The sequence below is a fragment of the Nilaparvata lugens genome, chromosome 3, assembly GCF_014356525.2.
Source record: "Nilaparvata lugens isolate BPH chromosome 3, ASM1435652v1, whole genome shotgun sequence".
Classification (NCBI taxonomy): Eukaryota; Metazoa; Arthropoda; class Insecta; order Hemiptera; family Delphacidae; genus Nilaparvata; species Nilaparvata lugens.
In genome coordinates this window covers 39,809,152-39,830,741 of record NC_052506.1, presented here as the reverse complement: position 1 = coordinate 39,830,741, position 21,590 = coordinate 39,809,152, and the positions used below count along the sequence as shown (strand labels likewise).

At 37.1% G+C, this 21,590-nt stretch overlaps 1 protein-coding gene across 4 annotated transcripts in view; it reads left to right on the top strand.

The window, feature by feature from the left end:
- The window catches only part of LOC111051427 (U2 small nuclear ribonucleoprotein auxiliary factor 35 kDa subunit-related protein 1), a 97,155-nt gene that overhangs the window by 35,374 nt on the left and 40,191 nt on the right, over positions 1-21,590 (top strand). The gene's annotated exons all lie outside the window — the stretch shown is intronic.

Here is a 21,590-nt window from a genome sequence, read left to right as displayed (position 1 = left end):
GTTCCAATATCATTTTCTCTGTACAAATTGATCGTGTTCTGAGAAATAGGATCCAATTTATCATAGCAACTAGAATTTATCTATTTATTTATTAAAGAATGCTGCAGTTTTTGGAATATTTGATTATATGAATATCAAAATGCTGTATTCCAATGAGAAATCGAAAATATACTAAAAAAATCTGGTGTGGCGCACTCACACAACTTTCCTTGCCGTTATGAAAATTGATCACCTGAAGCCAGTGTTCTCACAAATCTCAAGTCTACTTATGAACAAAGATCTTAGCCAGCTGGTGACAGGATAATAACGCTGGAGACATACGAGGTCTGCTATCTCTTCATAGTGAATCATTTGGTAGAATCAACAGTTGCCAATAGTTTGCAATTGGATAATCACATTTTCTCGAATTTCGAGCTTATTTTCAATTTTAGGTGAAAATGTTACTGAACATTAATTGTAGAGGTTTTCATGCTCATTCTTTTCCACTCAATTTTTTTTTTTGTATAAATTGTATCTGAAGCCTGATTATTGGGAATCTAAAATCAAACTTTGCATAGATGGGGCTGAGCTCCTGAAATTTTACAGATATGGGAATTGTGGCAGTTGATAGAGTTCATCAATGACTATTACAGGTATAAATTTGATCAAAATCGTTGGAGTCGTTTTCGAGAAAATCGCGAAAAACCCTGTTTTTGATAACATTTTCTCCATTTTAGCCACCATCTTGAATTGCATTTGATCGAAATTGTTTGTGTCGGAAGTAGTATAAAATTGCTACTTTTGGGACAACCTTGAGTTGTCCCAAAAGTAACAATTGGGTTTCAAGGTCACCCATAGCGTCTTAATACTTGCTCTCCAGAACTGATGTTTTACCTCCAAAATAGAGCATGTAGTAGTATAAAAAGGTCGGTTCTGGCACATAAGTGTGCCAGAACCGTCCTTCACCTCAAGGTCACCCAAGTCGACCAAACCTAACCTCAAGGACACCCAAGTCGACCAAACCTAACCTCAAGGTCACCCAAGACAAACAAACCTAACCTAACCTAACCTGAAAAAAAAAATTAAAAAAATAATTTAAAATTGTAAATTAAAAAAAAATCAATGATAAATAAGAAATAATTGAGAATGAATAAAAAATAAATGACTGGGGATCTATAACTGGGGGCTATAAAAGGAGTTGATCTGCAAGGAGTGGGACATTGTGTCTTGTGCAGTTGTGCTGTCAGTACGTGTGTGTGTGTGTGTGTGTGATTTTTGTATGTCCAATAAAAGTAGCAATTAATTTCTGATTCTTATTCCTCAAATCCTCTTTATCCACATTTAGTAATGTGAGAAAAAGTGATCATTCTATAGAATATACAAGGAGCTTGAATATCCAAACAGTAATGAGATATCCTGTGGGTAACATGTATGCTTTCAAGAGTCTCAGACATGAATTCTAGAGTGTAATCAAATCATTGTATCACAAGGGATATATTTTCCCAGTTATATTTCCCAGAACAGCATTCAATAGTATTCAGTCACTGCTCAGTCACTGTTCAGTCACTGTTCACTTACAGCTCACTAGAAGATGCAATGAGCTTGGATATAGTTGTTAAAGTATACATAATAAACAACAAGAAAATAGATATCCACCGTGGTGTAGTGGTTAGCACTTCTGCTTTCCATTCTAGAGGACTCGGGCTTGAATTATTCATAAGGACCTGGGTTCGAATCTTCATTGTATATATGGGGATGTAAGATGTTTGGTTAAGGAATGTAGGTAGGTAGAGTGTAGGTGTAATTGTTTGTAAACCATTTCACCATGATGGATATCTTTTGTTGAAATAACTTTTTTTCAACTATGACTCAACAGGAAATTCAAAAGCTGGATCACCTGACTCAGGCATCTGTTGGAGATCCACAATGGTGACCATGCTGTGTCCCAGCTTGAAGAATGTCTTCAACAACACTTGTGTATCATCAAACAGCACACTAAACTTGATCGGAAGTCCAGGCGGGCAATGCTGCATTATAACTTTATTGATCCCATCCTTGATATTTTTCATAGTGTGGGTGAAGACATCAGTCAGGAACTGATGCACACATCCATTGCTGACAGCTGTATTTTCCAATGGATTATGAATATCACCTCTTCTATAGAGAATGACGCTGTCCATGCTTACTGCATTGACAACTGCCTGTCAGTTATCCCAAAGTCTGGAGCAATCACAAATGTAAGACTCATGATCTGGACATGATTCTGTGTGACAGACTCTGGACTCAGAACTTTGGACTCTGGACTCCGGACTCTGAACCCTGGACTTCTGGACTCTGAACTCTGGACTCTGAACTTTGGACTCTGGACTCTAAACTCTGAACTCAAATGTCCTGCATCATTGAAAAAGTCTGTCAACGAGATAATACCATGATTATGTAGTTCCTCCTCAAGCTCAATCACTGCATCCCGCAGACATAGCTCATGACAACATGTTGCAGTAGACTGAATACTTCTCAGTGCTGACAAGCCGTCTTATACCAAACAGAGTAAAGTGGTGGTGGTGGTGGTGGTGGGGATAACTTTTCCTGTTTCAACAGGTATATGATGATGTCACCCCATCATAACTCACTTCTCAATTCCTCGTTATCATTAGTAGGAAAGGACTTGTCACACCAAGCTCGCCAGTACCGCCGAGGTAGTACCACTGGTGGTAGTTTTCTTGGTTGAGCACGCCACACCGAAAAACGTCCGCTAGCGGTAGTCTCCGAGTAGTGAGTCTAGTAGTGGGGGGAGGGTGTGACTACAGCACTCAGCACTGCGCTACCTCTTCAAATCGCCTGCCATGTATTCAGGTTGAGCGCGCCACACTGAGCTCGCTTTGTCTGCCATACTACCTCTCAGCGAACTTTTGTTGAATCGCCTAGCAGGCGGTCGTAGGTGGTAGTGCACTGTACTACCGCTGCGGTAGCGAACTCAGTGTGGCGCGCTCAACCTGAATACATGGCTAGCGATTTTTAAAACTTTGCTACCGCCGCGGTAGCGAGCTTGGTGTGGCGTGCCCTGAAGAAGTATCATATTCTATATAATTTAAGTCTTTAAACATAAATCCTCTATGGTGTAGTGGTTAGCATGTCAGCTTCCCAAGTTGGAGGTTCCAGGTTCAAATCCAAGGTGGTAAAGGTAAGTATTAAAGGTCAGTATCAACAGAACCAGAGGATATATTTTTTTGTATGTAGTGGGTAGAGAAAAGAAAACAATATTTTTATTCTTTCCTTATACATTTATTTTCCATTATAAAACAGAATATATATATTTCTCATTGAAAATTCTCTTCTATGTTTTGTGGTTTCCCGATAGACCTCTGCCGACCTTTCCTCTCGTTCTGAAATGCTGCATACTCCATCAGTTTGTACAGTATCCCGAAAAGCAGCACTGTAGATAGATATTAGTAGAGCAGGGTCTCCTGAACAGCCCTCTGTAACTCCGAATCTCTTCACACGTCCATCATCTCTGTAGTATGAGAATCCTGCAAAGGTCACCTTCCTGTTGTTGCTGATAAGAGTTAGACTCTTGTCACTGCATTCAAATTCATACCAATACTTTCGGGATGAATGATCATCAAAGATCAATTCAATCTTGACATCCTCATTTCGCCAATTATAGACTTTATCCAAATTTACAACAGCTACTCCACTAAACTTGAGACTGTAGATAGTATCCAATGGTACTCGTTGGCTATTGCCAAACAGAACATAACCTTTAAAGTATGACATTGTCAACAGTCAGCAATTGACTGATGTTCAAGAGACAAACGTCTCCACTTATATATAGTTTATAATGATGGTGGTGGTGGGGGTAAAAGTGAATGATAAAACAGTAAATTAAATCAAATGTTTATTTATTGACATGAAAAGGTTACAACAAAAATATCTATCTTCCAGCATTGTCTTCATAATCCAATCATGAGTTGAGTTCACAATATTGAGTGCGCAGAGTATTGATGCATCCATAGACTCCTTCCTTGTTCCAGTCTGCTTCTTCCACACAGACTCCACATAGTTTAATGCTCTGGGCAGTAGCTTCCATGTCCAGCACTAGTCCTCAGCAATTCCTCCAGGTTCGGTATCTTGTAGTAGAGATAGGGTGATGTCAAGTCGACATACTCTATATTCACCTCATCATCCAGCTGCAGCAGCTTGTCCAATAGAGTGATTGTGTCATATCCATAGACAAAGATCTTGATTGATGGTCCCAAGTTGCTGTCAGCCAGCCATCGTCTAATCATATTGCAAACAATTGGTTTCAGAGCTTTGTAGGGAAGATGTTGTTGACCAGCTCCTTTGACCGACCATCTTAGTCCATGTTTGGCTTGATGTAGACAATTGTTGTCAAGCACCGCACTAGCTTTCAACAGCATATCTGGGTAGGGTGGCTTGAAAAAGTAGTGATGAGTTGTTACATGATAATTATCATCATGTTCCAGTACTGCCATCTCCTTCAAAATGAAATCATGACCCAGTCCTTCAAATCCTTGGAAGTTTATCAGGTAGAGTGGTAGTGGGCCGAAAATGTTGCTAGCTCTTCTCGGTGTAAATGTTGCAAAGCTGTTGTCTCCACTACAGTCCTCAAATACCACACCATCATCAGAAGCAGTATGTAGGTCTGTAGTACTTATAGAAGCATCCTTCATCAATGGTTTGTCTAACACATCCTCTCATTCACTTATCTCTCCATCTTCAGTGGATTAAGAGGGTTAAGTGTAAGAGAGGGCCGGCTGCGCCCTAACTTTGCCCTCCTAGGTTTTTAATAAAGGCAGCTAATCTATCAATCAATCAATCATCTTCCTCAGTGGGGAAGGTGACAGTAGCCCACTTGAACATGACTGTATCACTGAACGCTCCACATAAGAATGAGCTGCACAATCCAGATCATAGGTATTTTATATTCTCTCCATGCTGACTGTACTAGACCAGTCAATGGTCGGTACTCTTTGATCATTTTATGAATCATTAGGCAGTAGGCTCATGTATTGGTGGGTATGTGGGCAGTAGCTTCAAACTCAATCCTCACATTGATACTTCTAGTTTTTAGTGATTCATTTTGGCGGGAGCAATCAAAAGCAAACAACATTATATTATCAGTGCTTATAGCTCCTGTTTCAAGCAGAGGTTTAGATGAGCGAGCATTATCATGATTGTAGACACCATTGAAAGCTGCATACATGTTGTAGACATGATTATCATCGCCATCAATGCTCTCATATGGGTAGTATTTGTTGTTTAAAAACACTCAAATATCCTTCATACTACACTTGTCAAGTTTTGAACTGTTAGCTGCTGTTACACCTCGTCTTGCAGTCTGCAGGCCAACTAAAATGTAGCATGGCTCCTCATGCTGAGTTGTTGACTTGACAGTCCATGTATGTTTTGTAGTTTGTGGAAAGGTTGGGTACTCGTACAATTCCCAATGTCGAAATGGTATACTGATTGGTGTGTCATTCTGCACAATCTGTAGCAGATGCATTCTTACATCATCAGCCACTTCTAAATACAGCATTCTCCACAAAAGCTTTGTGATTGTAACATTAGCACCGGCAACACTCACACAGTCATTGAATTGACTCTCAACACCAGCTCTTGTTTCACATTCAATAGAATCTGTCTATAGTCTTTGGCAAAGCCTAGCAGGTATCGTAGAGGTACATCCATTTTTGTACCATCTGCAGCAAAATTGGCAAAACCAGTGGTTGAACTAAACTTGTAGCTGGCCACTTCCATCTTGCTGCGTTCATCTCACTTGAATGTCATAGCATTCTTCATCAGACTGGTGATACCTGGATTACATATGCTGTCCACCTCCACACCGTTGATTTCATAGCGTATCTCTGAAAACAGATTGGCAAAGAATCCAAACACACATGGTGTTCCAGCCACAGCAGCATTGCCAGCTCCAAGCACAGTATACTCTAGATGTAGATAGCTCTCTGATGGTAGTGTGTAAATGTCCTGTTGCTGGATTGGTATCCTCAATTCATCTTTGGCGTTGAAGCTTGCGGTATAGGGGGCATGAGAATGATAGTCATAGCCAATGATACTGTCATCTGACAAAGGTCCTTGTCATGTCACATCCAAAACTCCCATTTCCTCTATTGTCTAACTTGACAGCCTCGTTCCTTCAAATACTCAATGCTCCTTGATGTTAACCTCACCGAGGTTGTATGCTGAATGAATCCTTGTTTCCTTTTATCTTCTTTTATAGGTGAAGGAGGATGATGATGGAGAGAAGAAGGAGGAGGATGGACTGCAGCCTCCATATCCAATCCTTGATTCCACTTTTCAAATAACAACACCATTTCACTTGCATTGTCTTAGATGCAGAGCTATATTAATCTCATCTCCTCTATAATTTATCAGACGTCCATTCTCATCAACTACCTGCAGTGTAATGCTACCAATCTCCTTGACATCTACAGGTAAATAGATTACATTCTGCACAGTCACCACCAATTTATACCCAGGATCAACATTAGGGTAAAACTCATAGATCATGTGATCTTTAATTTCATTGGAGTAGGATCCAGTAACAATGTTACATGTGACGCGTATCACATTAGGTCTACTGATTTGTACAGTAGTATCACTTCTAGTAGACGTGTTGGCTTCTATTGTTTGAGTATTAGTAAATCCTAACAGCTTTCCTATTGAATTTGATGGACTGAAATCCAGCTTAGCAGTGCTCAAAACTAAACACTTCAAGGTTGATGGTTCTATAGTTGCCTGGAATTCAATATCATGCTCCAACAGCCTTTGTGCAAGCAAGTCAGCAATTGTGGTAAATTCAAAACTACCTGTTGGTAATGATACATAATGCATAACCAAATCTTTACTGGTAGTAGTAGTAGTAGTAGCCCTTGTATGCCTTTTACCAATAACCTCCTCATCTTCATCCTCATCAGATTCCCAAGGTTTATGTTTGGAGATCACACTATTCCAGTAGCTATGAAACTTTGATTTTGCCATACTCTGAAGCTCGTCATGTGTTATCTCTGCACAAGTATTGCCCTTCTTAGGAATTCTATTACTTGCATAAAAATGTAGTACATTGTTGAAACCTTCCTCAACATTTGGTATTGAGTTACAACTTGTAAAGCCAGTTAATCCAATTTCCTAATCACCACTGCTCACATCAAGTTGTGGAAAATACTTGCTCTCCAGAACTGACATTTTATCTCCAAAATAGAGCATCATGATTTTACCTGCTCAATATACATTTATACAATGACTATCAATTTCCCTTCATCAGCCTTATATACTAAGAGTAAAGGGTAAAAGAAATGAGTAGCCTAGTATCAAAGTCGGACATCCACCATTTTTTCGAAATTGAGTTTGCACTTGACTCTAGTAGTATTAGTCAAGCTCTATAGCATTCTGAGGTTCTTTTCGATCAAAACGGGACAGAACTATGTTATTTTTAATGTTGAAATGTGAGTTGAGTTTCAAAACCGGACATGTTTAGAGCTGTTAAGGATCAAACTTGGACTTCTGTGACTCCAGCCAATGAGAACTCTCGGTCGGCACCTGTCCGCCATGACAGTTTGTTATGCACATGTTCAGATCAGCTCATCACTATAGTGTGGTCCACGTTATAATGGCAGTGGATAGAGATAGAAGAACTGCGTTGCCTATCATTTGCCTTAATCAATTATATTTCTACATCGACAAAAACAGATTTGGCATCATTGTGGATCTAGAAAAGGATAGTACTACCTGCTTTGTCAAATGATAGATAAGGATAGCAACATCAAAGTTAATCAAATACTGTCATTATAACGTGGACCTCACTATAGCTCTCTTCACAGCACTGTCACAGTTGTTTTTGTACAGTACCTTCCTTTTTATATTAATTGCATACATCATTTTTTTACTTCAAATTTATAATTTTATGTTAGATTTCATGCTATATTTTTACCTTCAAAGGTTGTTCTTTCATATTGATTTTGTACTTAATATTCTCTGTTTTACTTTGATCGCTTGCTTTGATTAAATTTATGGCTCAAAATGATGTTTTAATATCATTATCACCCATAACTGCAGTTTTAGTATCAAAAATGGACATTATAAAAATGCATCTTTCTATCAAACAGGGACATATCCTCATTTCAGTATCAAAAGCAAATGTGGCCACTTTTCTCACGTTGTTTTAGTATTTTTAGAGTTAAGGAATCACTAAAAATTCCAAATAGATTGTTTTCAAATAACTTGAACTAAATTGAGAAAGATATTCAACCCTGTGGAGCTAGGCAAAACAGCTGTACAAAAAAACCTCTCTCCTGAAAAATTTTGTAAGTGGCGGATGTCCGACTTTGATACTAGGCTACTCAAATATAGATTGACAGATTGTGATATTAATCAATTTTAATTATTATCAATCAAGAACTTGAAACACAAATGTCCACAGATATGTGAGTATAGATCCTCCTGCTTCTGCTCATAGTTATACTCAATCCTTGATGCTGGCTCCAGCCCTCAATGCATGTAGTCATTAAACTCCTGTGGTGGTCTCAGGTTGCCGAATCCATCAAAGTATTGGGTGACATAATCCTTTTTCACATAGCACACCCAATGTGTGCCTGCTCCACTGCTGGTATCCAGGTTGATGATATCACACTCTTGTCTCAAGGGTCCATCCAATGGTAGGACAACCCACATAAACACTCCTCAAAAGTGTTTCAGCTTTAGACAACACATATACTTGTAGAGGTCCTTTACCTTTCTTGGACTATGTGTGCTGACTTTTCCTGGAATTCTTCTTCTTCTTCTTACAACTTCTTGCTCCTCCACCAAACTTTGCCTTGGCCTTCATGATGTTGGTGACTGCTAGTGCTGCAGCCTTCTCGAATACTGCATCTGAAGAGTTTACCACACTCCAAGCTTGATCTGCCAAGATGTTGTCAGCCTTTGCTCTGCTCGCTGTATCACTATTTCTGGAGTAGGCAATATCGTGCTCTTTGCAAGCTCGGTCAAGACTATTTATACCCAGATCACCTCTTGCCAATCGCTTCTCTAACTTGGTACCGGGTCCACAGTACTGGTAGCCGGGGATGTGAAGTTCTACAGGTAAAATGTCTATTGCTTTATTAACTATAGTGCCAGCACTATTTTTAACTATTGAACTGGCAGCTTTTGCAATTGATGATAGTACCCCTCTCCCTTGGTACCTCCTCACTCTCTTACATCCAGCCATCTAATGCTTCTTAATGGCTTTAGCAGCTGGGTTTATACTTTTTGGTGTGGGCGATGTTTGTGCTGGTGGCAATGATGTTTCAGGTGGTGTTGCAGGTGGTGGTTCCAGTAATCTCATAAGATCTATTAAACATTTCTTCATTTCATCAGGTGGCAATTCCTTCATAGTTCTAGCATTTTCCAGATCTAACACAATGTCTAAATACAATGTAAACATTTTACCAGCAAACTCAATCAGCCTCTTCTCAAGATATCGATTGTTCACTCCATCAGTAGGCTTAATTGGATCCAGCATATCAGTAAGTATTGAATCGTTGAGACTTGTAAATACCTGTGATATGGTATTGTCCCTTGTCTTTGGCAGCCACATTGAAATCAGTTCTCTACATGTTGCAAAGTTAACAGCATCTCCATCAGCACGTGGATGTGCTAAATTTATCAATGTCTATAGTGTGCATTAATGTTTCCCACAGAATCCATAGTTCAACTATTATGTATATACATATCAGGTCTCTTATATAGCAAAGCTAGTATGCAGGGTTACCAACTATATAGCCGCCTTCCACCAACTCTTCTAGAATCAAATTGATTTCATTCTCATGTCCAGTATTGCCAACTGCCTTGGACTGATCCAACAGTCTTAGTCTGTCCACCAACTCGTTGGGATCATTGTAGTAGACATACTCAATCTTAGTTCAATTGTTTGCCACCATATTAAATGGTGTCACCAGTCCTCTCCCACTATGCTTACCATTCCTTATCAGTGGGTAAATTGTCTTCTTATACTTGGCATCATTGGAGTTTATAATACATCCAACTGGGTCATAGTTTTTTCTATACAAATTGGGTGAATACAGAATGTGTTTGTATGCATTTGAGTCAGGTGACGTAACAAGTTTATAATACGTCCAACTGGGTCATAGTTTTTTCTATACAAATTGGGCAAATACAGAATGCGTTTGTATGCATTTGAGTCAGGTGACATAACAAGTTAATTGTTAGGCTTCTTTTTAAAAATCAGCTCACATAGTCCAACTGTTGCTTCAAAAATCATTTTATGTTCTTCATCTGCAGGGTCAGTCAGTTCAATCTTTGAGCCATCACTTCCAAAGGTTAGATGCCTACTACCCAAATAGTACTTGTTTCCAACTAATCTTGGTCCAAATGTAGTATCTGCACTACTATCATTCAACATTGCTCTATAAACATATGGACCCACTTTGGTTCCACTCAATCCACTTTGAGTATAAATGTTGTACACTTCCTTAGGACTGCTGTTATTCAACACTGCCTCAATATCCTCCTCCTACTCCTCCTCCTCCTCATCACTCTAAGTCCTAGCCTTAGACAATAATTTTCTTGCAACTGCTGAAGTACTTGGAGCCGGAGTGGAGCCTGCTGCTTCTCCAAATGATTCATAGGTTGGTGACTCCTCCTCCTCCTCCTGCTCCTCAACAACTTCTAGTTGTGGTGGTAATGGACGTCGAGCATGCCTGGGTCGGATTGGAATTGTTGGCAGTGTAGGCAGTATAAGCCAATGTTCTTCTGCTAATGGTTGAGCCAGTGGCTGTTGCTGAGCTGGAGGTGCTTGTTGCTGAGCTGGAGATGGTTGTTGCTGGGCTGCAGGAATCTGAAGAGTCTCAATAACTTTTCCCAGTGGTTCAGTTAGTGGTTTGAAATGTTTTGCATGCTGCTCCTCTGTCAATTCTCTTCCAAGTGTGAGCTCCTTATGCTTTCTCTTGATGTTATGTCCTAGCTTTGCAATCTCCTTGATGGTAGGAGCTACCTCCTCCAATGTCTTCTGATGAGGTCGAACCATCCTGCTATAACAGACTGATACTCTACTACACTTACACCTCAACTAAATAGGTGTAATACCATTTCTGTAGCGCCCAGCATTCTTTCCTGATGAGAAGTCAATGACAAGGAATGCATGTGTAGCTGATGACCAAACCTTGTTACACATGTCCTTGAACTGATCAAAGGTCATATCGGCGCTGACATGGTCTCTATACAGATGCTTCAAGTTCAGCTCATCCTGTTCAAACATGATTAGAAAATTTGCATTGTCATGAATCAGCTGTTTTGGAATGCAGCTATAGGTCTGTGCCAGATAGAAAACATTGACATCAGGTGTCTGCCTGCACTAAAGTATTTCCTGATGGCATCCTGTTGCTCACAAATTACACCATCAAAGATAATTATTGAATTGGCAGGCAGTTCATGTGGTTCAGGTATTTCCTCACTTATATCACACTCTACATATTCCATCTCATCACCTAGTCCCTGCATGATGGTTTCAAGTAACTTGTACTTGGACTGAAATGTAGTCTTTGAAAAAAGATGTATATTTGAAAAATGTATTCCATTTGGATCAAAAAGCATGTTGAACAGTAGATTTGTCTTACCACACCTTGAAGGTCCACATATAATGCATTTTATATGGTTGGGGAACAAAGGACCATGCTGCTTCTTCTTATTGTCTATTTCCAGACTACAACCTTTTACCACACGATCAAAATCAATAACTTTGAACAGGTTTTGCTGTTGTACAACCTCTCTCATCCTAGATCAAGTCACTTTTGTCGATCCACGAGTCGTGACTTGAACTGTATCCTTTCCAACTCACTAGCAGCTTGTCCCCTCTTTTCCTCAAAACCTTTTCAATCTCAAAGACACTTGGCACTGTTGTCTTTACAATTTCTTCAGAGTAAAACCCTCCTTGAATAGGCTCACCTCTATAGTCTTCCAATTCATATGTTACAGGTACTGTGGGATGTACATGTGTTACTGTAAAATTACTGTAAATACTGTAAGATACTCTGTTTGGTATAAGATGGCTTGTCGGCACTGAGAAGTATTCAGTCTACTGCAACATGTTGTCATGAGCTATGTCTGCGGGATGCAGTGATTGAGCTTGAGGAGGAACTACATAATCATGGTATTATCTCGTTGACAGACTTTTTCAATGATGCAGGACATTTGGGTTCAGAGTTTAGAGTCCAGAGTCCAAAGTTCAGAGTCCAGAGTTCAGAGTCCAGAAGTTCAGAGTCCAGAGTCCAGAAGTCCAGAGTCCAGGATCCAGAGTTTAGAATCCAGAGTCCAAAGTTCTGAGTCCAGAGTCTGTCACACAGAATCATGTCCAGATCATGAGTCTTACATTTGTGATTGCTCCAGACTTTGGGATAAATGACAGGCAGTTGTCAATGCAGTAAGCATGGACAGCGTCATTCTCTATAGAAGAGGTGATATTCATAATCCATTGGAAAATACAGCTGTCAGCAATGGATGTGTGCATCAGTTCCTGACTGATGTCTTCACCCACACTATGAAAAATATCAAGATCTATGGGATCAAAAAAGTTATAATGCAGCATTGCCCGCCTGGACTTCCGATCAAGTTTAGTGTGCTGTTTGATGATACACAAGTGTTGTTGAAGACATTCTTCAAGCTGGGACACAGCATGGTCACCATTGTGGATCTCCAACAGATGCCTGACTGGAAGAACAAGGATGTGAAAACTGTACTGAACTTTCTTGATACACAAGAACACTATTGGTGTGAATTCAAATGCAGTCTCCAAGAACTGACTCTGCTAGGATTGGGCAAGGAGAAGATTATATTTGCAGGCTTTTCACTGGTTGAAGGCACTGATCGGGTTAAGAGATTCAGGATTGAGGATGGAGAGTCAGGTGATCCAACTTTTGAATTTCCTGTTGAGTCATAGTTGAAAAAAGTTATTTCAACAAAAGATATCCATCATGGTGTAATGGTTTACAAACAATTACACCTACACTCTACCTACCTACATTCCTTAACCAAACATCTTATATCCCCATATATACAATGAAGATTCAAACCCAGGTCCTTATGAATAATTCAAACCCGAGTCCTCTAGAATGGAAAGCAGAAGTGCTAACCACTACACCACGGTGGATATCTATTTTGTTGTTGTTTATTATATACTTTAACAACTATATACAAGTTCATTGCAGCTTCTAGTGAGCTGTAAGTGAACAGTGACTGAATACTATTGAATGCTGTTCTGGGAAATATAACTGGGAAAATATATCCCTTGTGATACAATGATTTGATTACACTCTAGAATTCATGTCTGAGACTCTTGAAAGCATACATGCTACCCAGAGGATATCTCATTACTGTTTGGATATTCAAGCTCCTTGTATATTCTATAGAATGATCACTTTTTCTTACATTACTAAATGTGGGTAAAGAGGATTTGAGGAATAAGAATCAGAAATTAATTGCTACTTTTATTGGACATACAAAAATCACACACACACACACACACGTACTGACAGCACGACTGCACAAGACACAATGTCCCACTCCTTGCAGATCAACTCCTTTTATAGCCCCCAGTCATTTATTTTTTATTTATTCTCAATTACTTTTCATTTATTGTCAATTTTTTTTTAATTTACAATTTTTTTTTTTAATTTTTCCTTTTAATTTTTTTCCAGGTTAGGTTAGGTTAGGTTTGTTTGTCTTGGGTGATCTTGAGGTTAGGTTTGGTCGACTTGGGTGACCTTGAGGTTAGGTTTGGTCGACTTGGGTGATCTTGAGGTTAGGTTTGGTTGACTTAGGTGACCTTAAGGTTATGTTTGGTCGACTTGGGTGACCTTGAGGTGAAGGACACAAGTGTGCCAGGACCGACCTTCTTATACTACTACATGCTCTATTTTGGAGGTAAAACATCAGTTCTGGAGAGCAAGTATTAAGACGCTATAGGTGACCTTGAAACCCTATTGTTACTTTTGATACAATTGTTACAACAACCTTGAGTTGTCCCAAAAGTAACAATTTTATACTACTGTCAGATGCTTATATTGTAAGGACTTCTAGTTCCAAATTTCAAGTCATTCCGTTAATTGGGAGATGAGATATCGTGTACACAGATGCACATACACACACACACACACACACACACACACACACACACACACACACACACACAGGTTAAGGGTTTTAACATATACACATGCATATCTTTGTCGGCTCACCTGCCAGTAACACATTTGTGGGGGAATTCAAACTGAAAGCTATTCAGTGTACAGTTAGATGTGTACAAACCTAATAAGTGGTCATTTATTCTTTACACACCGTTTTCTTTGAGAAAAGAGAATAAAATGTTTGTCGGGCCGTCCCGACAACCATTAAATTGTGTGTGTTGTCCCGACAAACATATGCATTAAGGACTTGACTATTTGAGTGTGAAAATCAAGGTCACGATTCATTACAGTGTTACCAAACTGCTCTCTCAGGTGCTTGCTAGCACATTCACGGCAGATGTACAGCATAGCTTAGTTTTCTTACTAAGCTATCTGACAGAACTGGCCTATCAAGAATTTCAGGTAAAATATTCAATATACAACAAATTGCCGAATAGAATAAAGAACATACCTCACACAAAATTCATTTTCACAGTTGTAGGCTATCACGTTGGCTTAAGCAACAGGCTTTTCATACAATAGATAAATACCGGTACCTTAGCCATGACTCAATAGCAGGTTGTTGTATCTCAGTTTTATCTATGTTAGATTGAAATGAATTGGTTGTACACATGAATGATGTGTAAATAATAGGTTATAATAATATGAAGTAGTTGTAAAAGTACAAAGTAATTGCTTAATTATATATAGGGCTATTCACATTATTATAAAACTGTTCTTGTTTATTGGGCAATGGCTTAGTGGGGTGGACTTGGAAAAATTAATGCATGATAGCCTAACACATTATTTTGTGAAGTGAACAAAACACAATGAACTTCCTCAAACAAACAGCAAACTTGAGTAAACTGGATTACCGTAGTGAGAGTGAAGATTACACTCCAACTAAACTCTGCTTCTCTTCTGCATGTTTCATTTCGATGTATCCTTACAAAGAAAGAGGAACAACAAACCTGTCATAGCAAAATGGCAACACTGTAAAATCTAACCAATCTCAACGTTTCAACAAACCAGCATTTGAAGTGATTGTCGGGCCTAACACAGCACTGATGTTAGTTCGTCTCAGCGCCACTGAAGCACTACTTTACAGCAGGATTTTGAGACCCGGCAAAGATATAAATAAGGAAATCTGCTTCATACTCATGTTCTGGAGTCTAAAAATATATTTTTTTCAAGTACTCCTGGAGACTCACTCTAACGTTTGGTGCAGTCTCAGCTGTTGGGCCCGTGTGTAAGGCCCGATTATAGTTGGGTGTTAACCCGACTGTCTGCTCCCATGCTGGTGTGTGTCAAAGGGTGACAAAGATATGGAAATGTAAGCACACACACACATGCATATGCACACACACACACACACACACACACACACACACACACACACACACACACACACACACACACACACACACATATCGGGTTAAGGGTTTTAAGTTTGTCTTTTAGCATGTATATTCTTCTTATTCCAATCTTTCAATTATAATTGAAATGTTCATACCATGTTAATATAGAACTATAATCTAGAGAGAGTACCTCTTCGAAACAGTTGCTAACTGCTAACTAAATTTATAATTTTGTCAGGTTGGCATTAAGTTGAGTTCACTTTGTTAGGTTGGCACCAAGTTGAAGATTACAATGCATATTTATCTTGGGAAAATTGATTGGGCACTGCTACTTCAATCAGAGCTATTCCTGGGAATATTATATTATTATTTATTCTCCAATCATTTGATAATGGCATTATTTATAGCCGAAACATGGTGTGTTGAATAATTCTAAAAAGGGTACTCAGATTTATAAATATTAGAATATAAAATATATCAGAATATACTATATTTTTATCTCTATTCCTGGGAGTATAGATGATTTTTAAGTTTCATAGAACAAACTTTTACGATGGGAGTTGCTTCTATCAATTGATCCTATTCTATCAAGACTAATTTTGTTTGTATATCTGACAGATCGTGTAAACTGCTTAAACAATTTCGATGAAATTTTAATTATTCAGTATGATAAATGGAGGGTATTTTTAAAACTTCAGAAGTGTCTGTTGTGGAATCTGTGTGCAAAGAATGAGGAAATTCGGCCAGAATTTAACTTGACGAAAGAAAGGGGTTACATATTTATTAAAACAGCCAAATAGTTGTTGTTGCTTTTCCTAATGTAAAAATATCTTCCATAGAAGTAAGGCACTTTTTCCATGAATCAATTATTCCCAAACATTAGTTGAGTTACCAAAGAAAAAAATAGGAGGTAGCTTTTGATAAAAATATTGGAGAATATGTATAACAGTTCATTCATATTCACTTGAAACTGTCAGTATTCCTCATTAATAGCATCAATGCTCCCCATTCAAACAATGCTGACACATTGATGTGGATCTTACTATAATTTGTTCACATTAGATCAGATGAAGATAAGATGATAGCTACTGTTTCAATTTCAAAATTATGATTGCCATTTTTGCTTTTTATGCCAGCTCTTATTAGTTTCGATTTCATTTATGTTTGACATTTTTGCTTTTTATACCAGTTGTTATTATTATGTGAAATAACCTCACATTAAATGAAAGCATAATCATTGAAGTCAATTATACTAAGCAAGCAATTTCTGTTTGAATATGTGTGTTTGTGGATATTGTATGTATGTCTGTCTTGAAAACGCCTCTAACGATTTTGATTAAATCAGGAACATAGTATGTTTGCGATAAAAATAGTTATTTGTATATCTAGAGTGAAGAATGCCACTTTTTCTCCCTGAAGGGAAAGATTGATGCCCGAGGCAAAGTCGAGGGCAACAATTTTCCTGAGGGAGAAAAAGCATTTCTCACTCATGATATACACAACATTAAACCTACACCTCCACCTACATTTTTATAAAAACAGCAAATAAAATAATTTTTAAATACTTACGTGAGCAGTAACAGTGTGTTACAACATAATCTAAAAAGTATACAACTGTCTGGCTTGTAATCACAGTTCACCGCCGCGCTATCTGTCGGCAAAAGTTGTAACAACAATGGCCAACTCAACTACAACTATGATGAAGTTCCCATTTCAAATTCGATTAGTTAATGAGGAATATTCGTTGGCTGGTATTTTGAATAACAGGGAATAAAAAAAATATTTATACATTTTTATAGTATACTGATATGAAGTTTGTAATACAAACATATATTTCATATATTGATCAAATGTCTGGTTGAGGTATTGAATTTAGTTGGTTCAATGACTTCTCTATATGCTTCCTCATCTGAGCTGAGACCTTCTAACCTATTTCATTTAAAAGTTTTTTTAAAATAGAGATGCTTCCCATGTTATTTAAATGGAGTTACTTTTACGCTTTAGGGAGTTTTTCTGTTTTTTTCCTACCGAGAGCGAAAAAGTGACACTCTAGTATTATTTTCCAGGAAGTAAAGTAAGCATTTTAGACAGTAGGTGGAGGAAAAAATATTTTGGAACAGGTCTAAACTCTGGGAAAATTCACTGAAGTTCTTTTAGAAAGGATTATTGGTCCCTCAAGTAGCAGCTGATCAAAAAAGTTTCCATAATCTGTTGAAATTCGTGAGAAAGAATGTGTAAACAAGTGAAAAAGCTGTAGTTAAGTTAGCAAATTTGGCAACCTTATTTTAAAACATTGCAGTATTTATGGAACATCTAGAAGAATAGGTACAGAAAGTGACTGGATGATAGCAAAAGTAATTTAAAATCGATCTCTCCGAAAATATGGTAGTTGAATTGATGCTTATTGTGAGGTGATAGAAATGCAACTAATTTCTTCAGCTTCTGTTGTATTGGTTCCTCTGTTGCTCCATGTTTGTATGCAGCCATGGCCTTGAGAGAGACAGTTGTAGGCCTACTGTCTGTTAATTCCTAATCCAGACTAAATACCAAGAGAACCAATCAGAGCAGCCTTCTATTAAAAAACCCTGCTCTGATTAGTTCTCATGGAATTGAATCATGATTGAAATTGAACAGGCTTTTGAGCTACTGGGCCTGTTATTTTCATGTTTCAAAATCAGGTAAAAACTATATAAAAAAACATAATATTCCATCAGCTGATTCTATTTCCTTTCATCCTATACTATTAAATGAGCAATTTCTGTTTAGATATTTGGATATATATATATATATAATATATATATATATATAATATATATATATATATTATATATATATACAGGGTGTCCCAGATAAGGTGTAAACCCCGGCTACCATAGATTTTACATGCAATTTGCAACAAAAAATGTTTAGTAAAATTTTCTCCTATCGACCTTCGTTTTCAAGATATATAGATTTTTCGATATTTTTCAAGTAGGCGTACTTCCAGTCATTAAATCATCAATATCTCAAGAACCATTGGTCTTAAGTGAATTTTAAGGACATCGTTGAAAAGAGGACAAAATTTCACATTGATTTGAGGAAAAAACATGCCAAAGTCAATTATTGAGTAGTATTTTTTAGCGGTCAAAGTTGAAAAAGAGTGATTTTTGAAGTTTTTTTGAAAACTTCAGACACATTTTTCTCAATTTTTTTTCCAGGGTACGAGATAATTTTTATAGCGCAAAAACTTTCTTTTTTTGATTATCTTTCGAATGAGACCTAATACAGGTGTCTAGCTCAAATCCTCGAATCAGAATTTCAGTTTAAATTCTATTTTTTAATTAAAAACGAGACTTATCTTGTTTGAGTGTGAATAATTGTCTACAATTTGATAGCTTTGTGTCGAGTGATTGAGGGCGTAAAAATACTTTTTCTATAGGAAAAAGTATTTGTTCGTGTTCCTGAGTTATTAAGTCTAGTTTTTTCATGAGTGTTTGATTTTTCCAATTCACTATTTCAGTTTTGTTGTTCTCTGTTTCCAAGTTTATATTTTAGTTAGAGTATTGTTTTCGAGTGTAGTTTGTTTGAGTTTTTTTTTAGTTTATTAGTATTATAAGTCTTTTTTTTACTCAATTTCAATAAGTTATCAAGTGTTCATGTTTATTATTATGTTACGAACCAACTGGGAAAACTTGACTATTGACTGGAAAGACATCATTATCGACCGACTGGAAGCACGTTACTTTTCATACAATGACTGCGAGAATTGTCTCTTTTGTTGGGTGAGCATTAGAAAAACTTTTTATTCTATCAGAGCAGCTGATTAATGAACAGATTGATTTTGTCTTCTCACTCAATTGAATCTCAATGGTATGAATTTAAAACAACGAAAAGATGGCTTTAGGGTGCTATACTTGAAAATTTTCATTTTTTAACACTCTAGTTTTGAAATTTTCCTGGAAAATTTATACTCATTCGATAGTTTATAAAATGACAAAGTTTTTTCATTATTGGAAAAATATTGTTACCGTGAAAAAAAATCAAGAAAAAACTGTTTGAAAAGTTTAGATTTTAACTCGACTTTGAACTTTTTTCAACTTGTATCTCAATAACAATTGCAGATACGAACTTCTAACCAGTTTCATTGAATTTCTCAGCCAAATTTCCTATAGAAAAAGTATTTTTACGCCCTCAATCACTCGACACAAAGCTATCAAATTGTAGACAATTATTCACACTCAAACAAGATAAGTCTCGTTTTTAATTAAAAAATAGAATTTAAACTGAAATTCTGATTCGAGGATTTGAGCTAGACACCTGTATTAGGTCTCATTTGAAAGATAATCAAAAATGGAAGTTTTTGCGCTATAAAAATTATCTCGTACCCTGGAAAAAAAATCGAGAAAATGTGTCTGAAGTTTTCAAAAAAACTTCAAAAATCACTCTTTTTCAACTTTGACCGCTAAAAAATACTACTCAATAATTGACTTTGGCATGTTTTTTCCTCAAATCAATGTGAAATTTTGTCCTCTTTTCAACGATGTCCTTAAAATTCACTTAAGACCAATGGTTCTTGAGATATTGACGATTTAATGACTGGAAGTACGCCTACTTGAAAAATATCGAAAAATCTATATATCTCGAAAACGAAGGTCGATAGGAGAAAATTTTACTAAACATTTTTTGTTGCAAATTGCATGTAAAAATCTATGGTAGCCGGGGTTAACACCTTATCTGGGACACCCTGTATATATATGTGTGTGTGTGTGTGTCAATATTTGCAGTAGCAGAAGTCTTCGGGGTGAATTACAACATTCAATTTGGATTTTCGTTTAATAATACAGTCGAACCTCTCTATAACAAACCTCCACTTAACAAAATCCTCTACACAACGAATTTTCATCTGGTCCCATTACAGTTTTGAGTTTTGGCTGCTTATTTACCTCTATTTAATGTGTTTCGGACCTTTCAACAACAAAGTTTTCTCTTGACTTCAACATACAAAGTGTAGTGTGTGTAGGAAGCAGACGTTTATTTTCAAGGAATTGTTTAGTTTCAGCAGAAAGGTCAATAGACTAAAAATAATGGCAATTCAGGTAGAAAGAAGATAGGGTGGTAGACAGGGTGAAACACATGTTGGAAATTGAATCCAAGTTACTGGAAATTGAATTCCAAGAACTTGTCATTATTGTAGACCAGGCAGGTGAATGAATGGACTTCCCCATTCTTGCTTTTGTCACACATTTCAATTCTTTGAACTGACTATGATGATGATAGCTGTGACGAACCTGAGGAGAAGAATCTGTCACATCAAAAAGTTCTAGAGGCTTTGAAAATTATCAGGCAAGGATTAAAACTGAAAAATAGTGTACCAGACATGTCTGACTGTTTGAATAGATGTGAATCGTCTATCAAACATGATTTTTTCATTCAAATGTAAAATTCAGCCAAAAATTACTCTGCTCGGTTGAGGAAGGAGACTCAGTCTCTGAAAATTTCCCCCATTTCTATTTCTAATGTAAGTGTTCAAGTGTTTTCAATCTATTTATGTTTGTGTCTCCTGTTTTAATTTATATTACAAACTTTAAAGTGTCTTCTGTTATGTGCTCTATATATATATATATATATATAATATATATATATATTATATATATATATATATATATGAGTGGGTTATGGATAAGGAACGGTGTGGATTATGAATTGATAGAAAAGAGGAGATTTAAAATTAAAAATCCGAAATGAAGTAGAATAAAATTGGAAAATGGAATTATAGAAACCAACTCAAATTTGAAATCTCCCACTTGTAACCCATAATAGCCCACCAACTAATCACATAATGCTCCTTCAATCAGTGCGCCTCTGTTCGTCTATGCTCTATGGTCTACACAACTTCTCTACCTATCAAGACTGTCAAGACTGTAAAAATGAGGAAAATATAGCAAATTTATTGATTTTTTCAATCAAAAGTATCTTACCTCACGATTATATTTTTACAAAATTCATTTACCTCACATGAAAGAGGAGATTCTGTTCTTCAAATCAAGACCAAGTACCATTTTTTATCATTTCGGGTTAC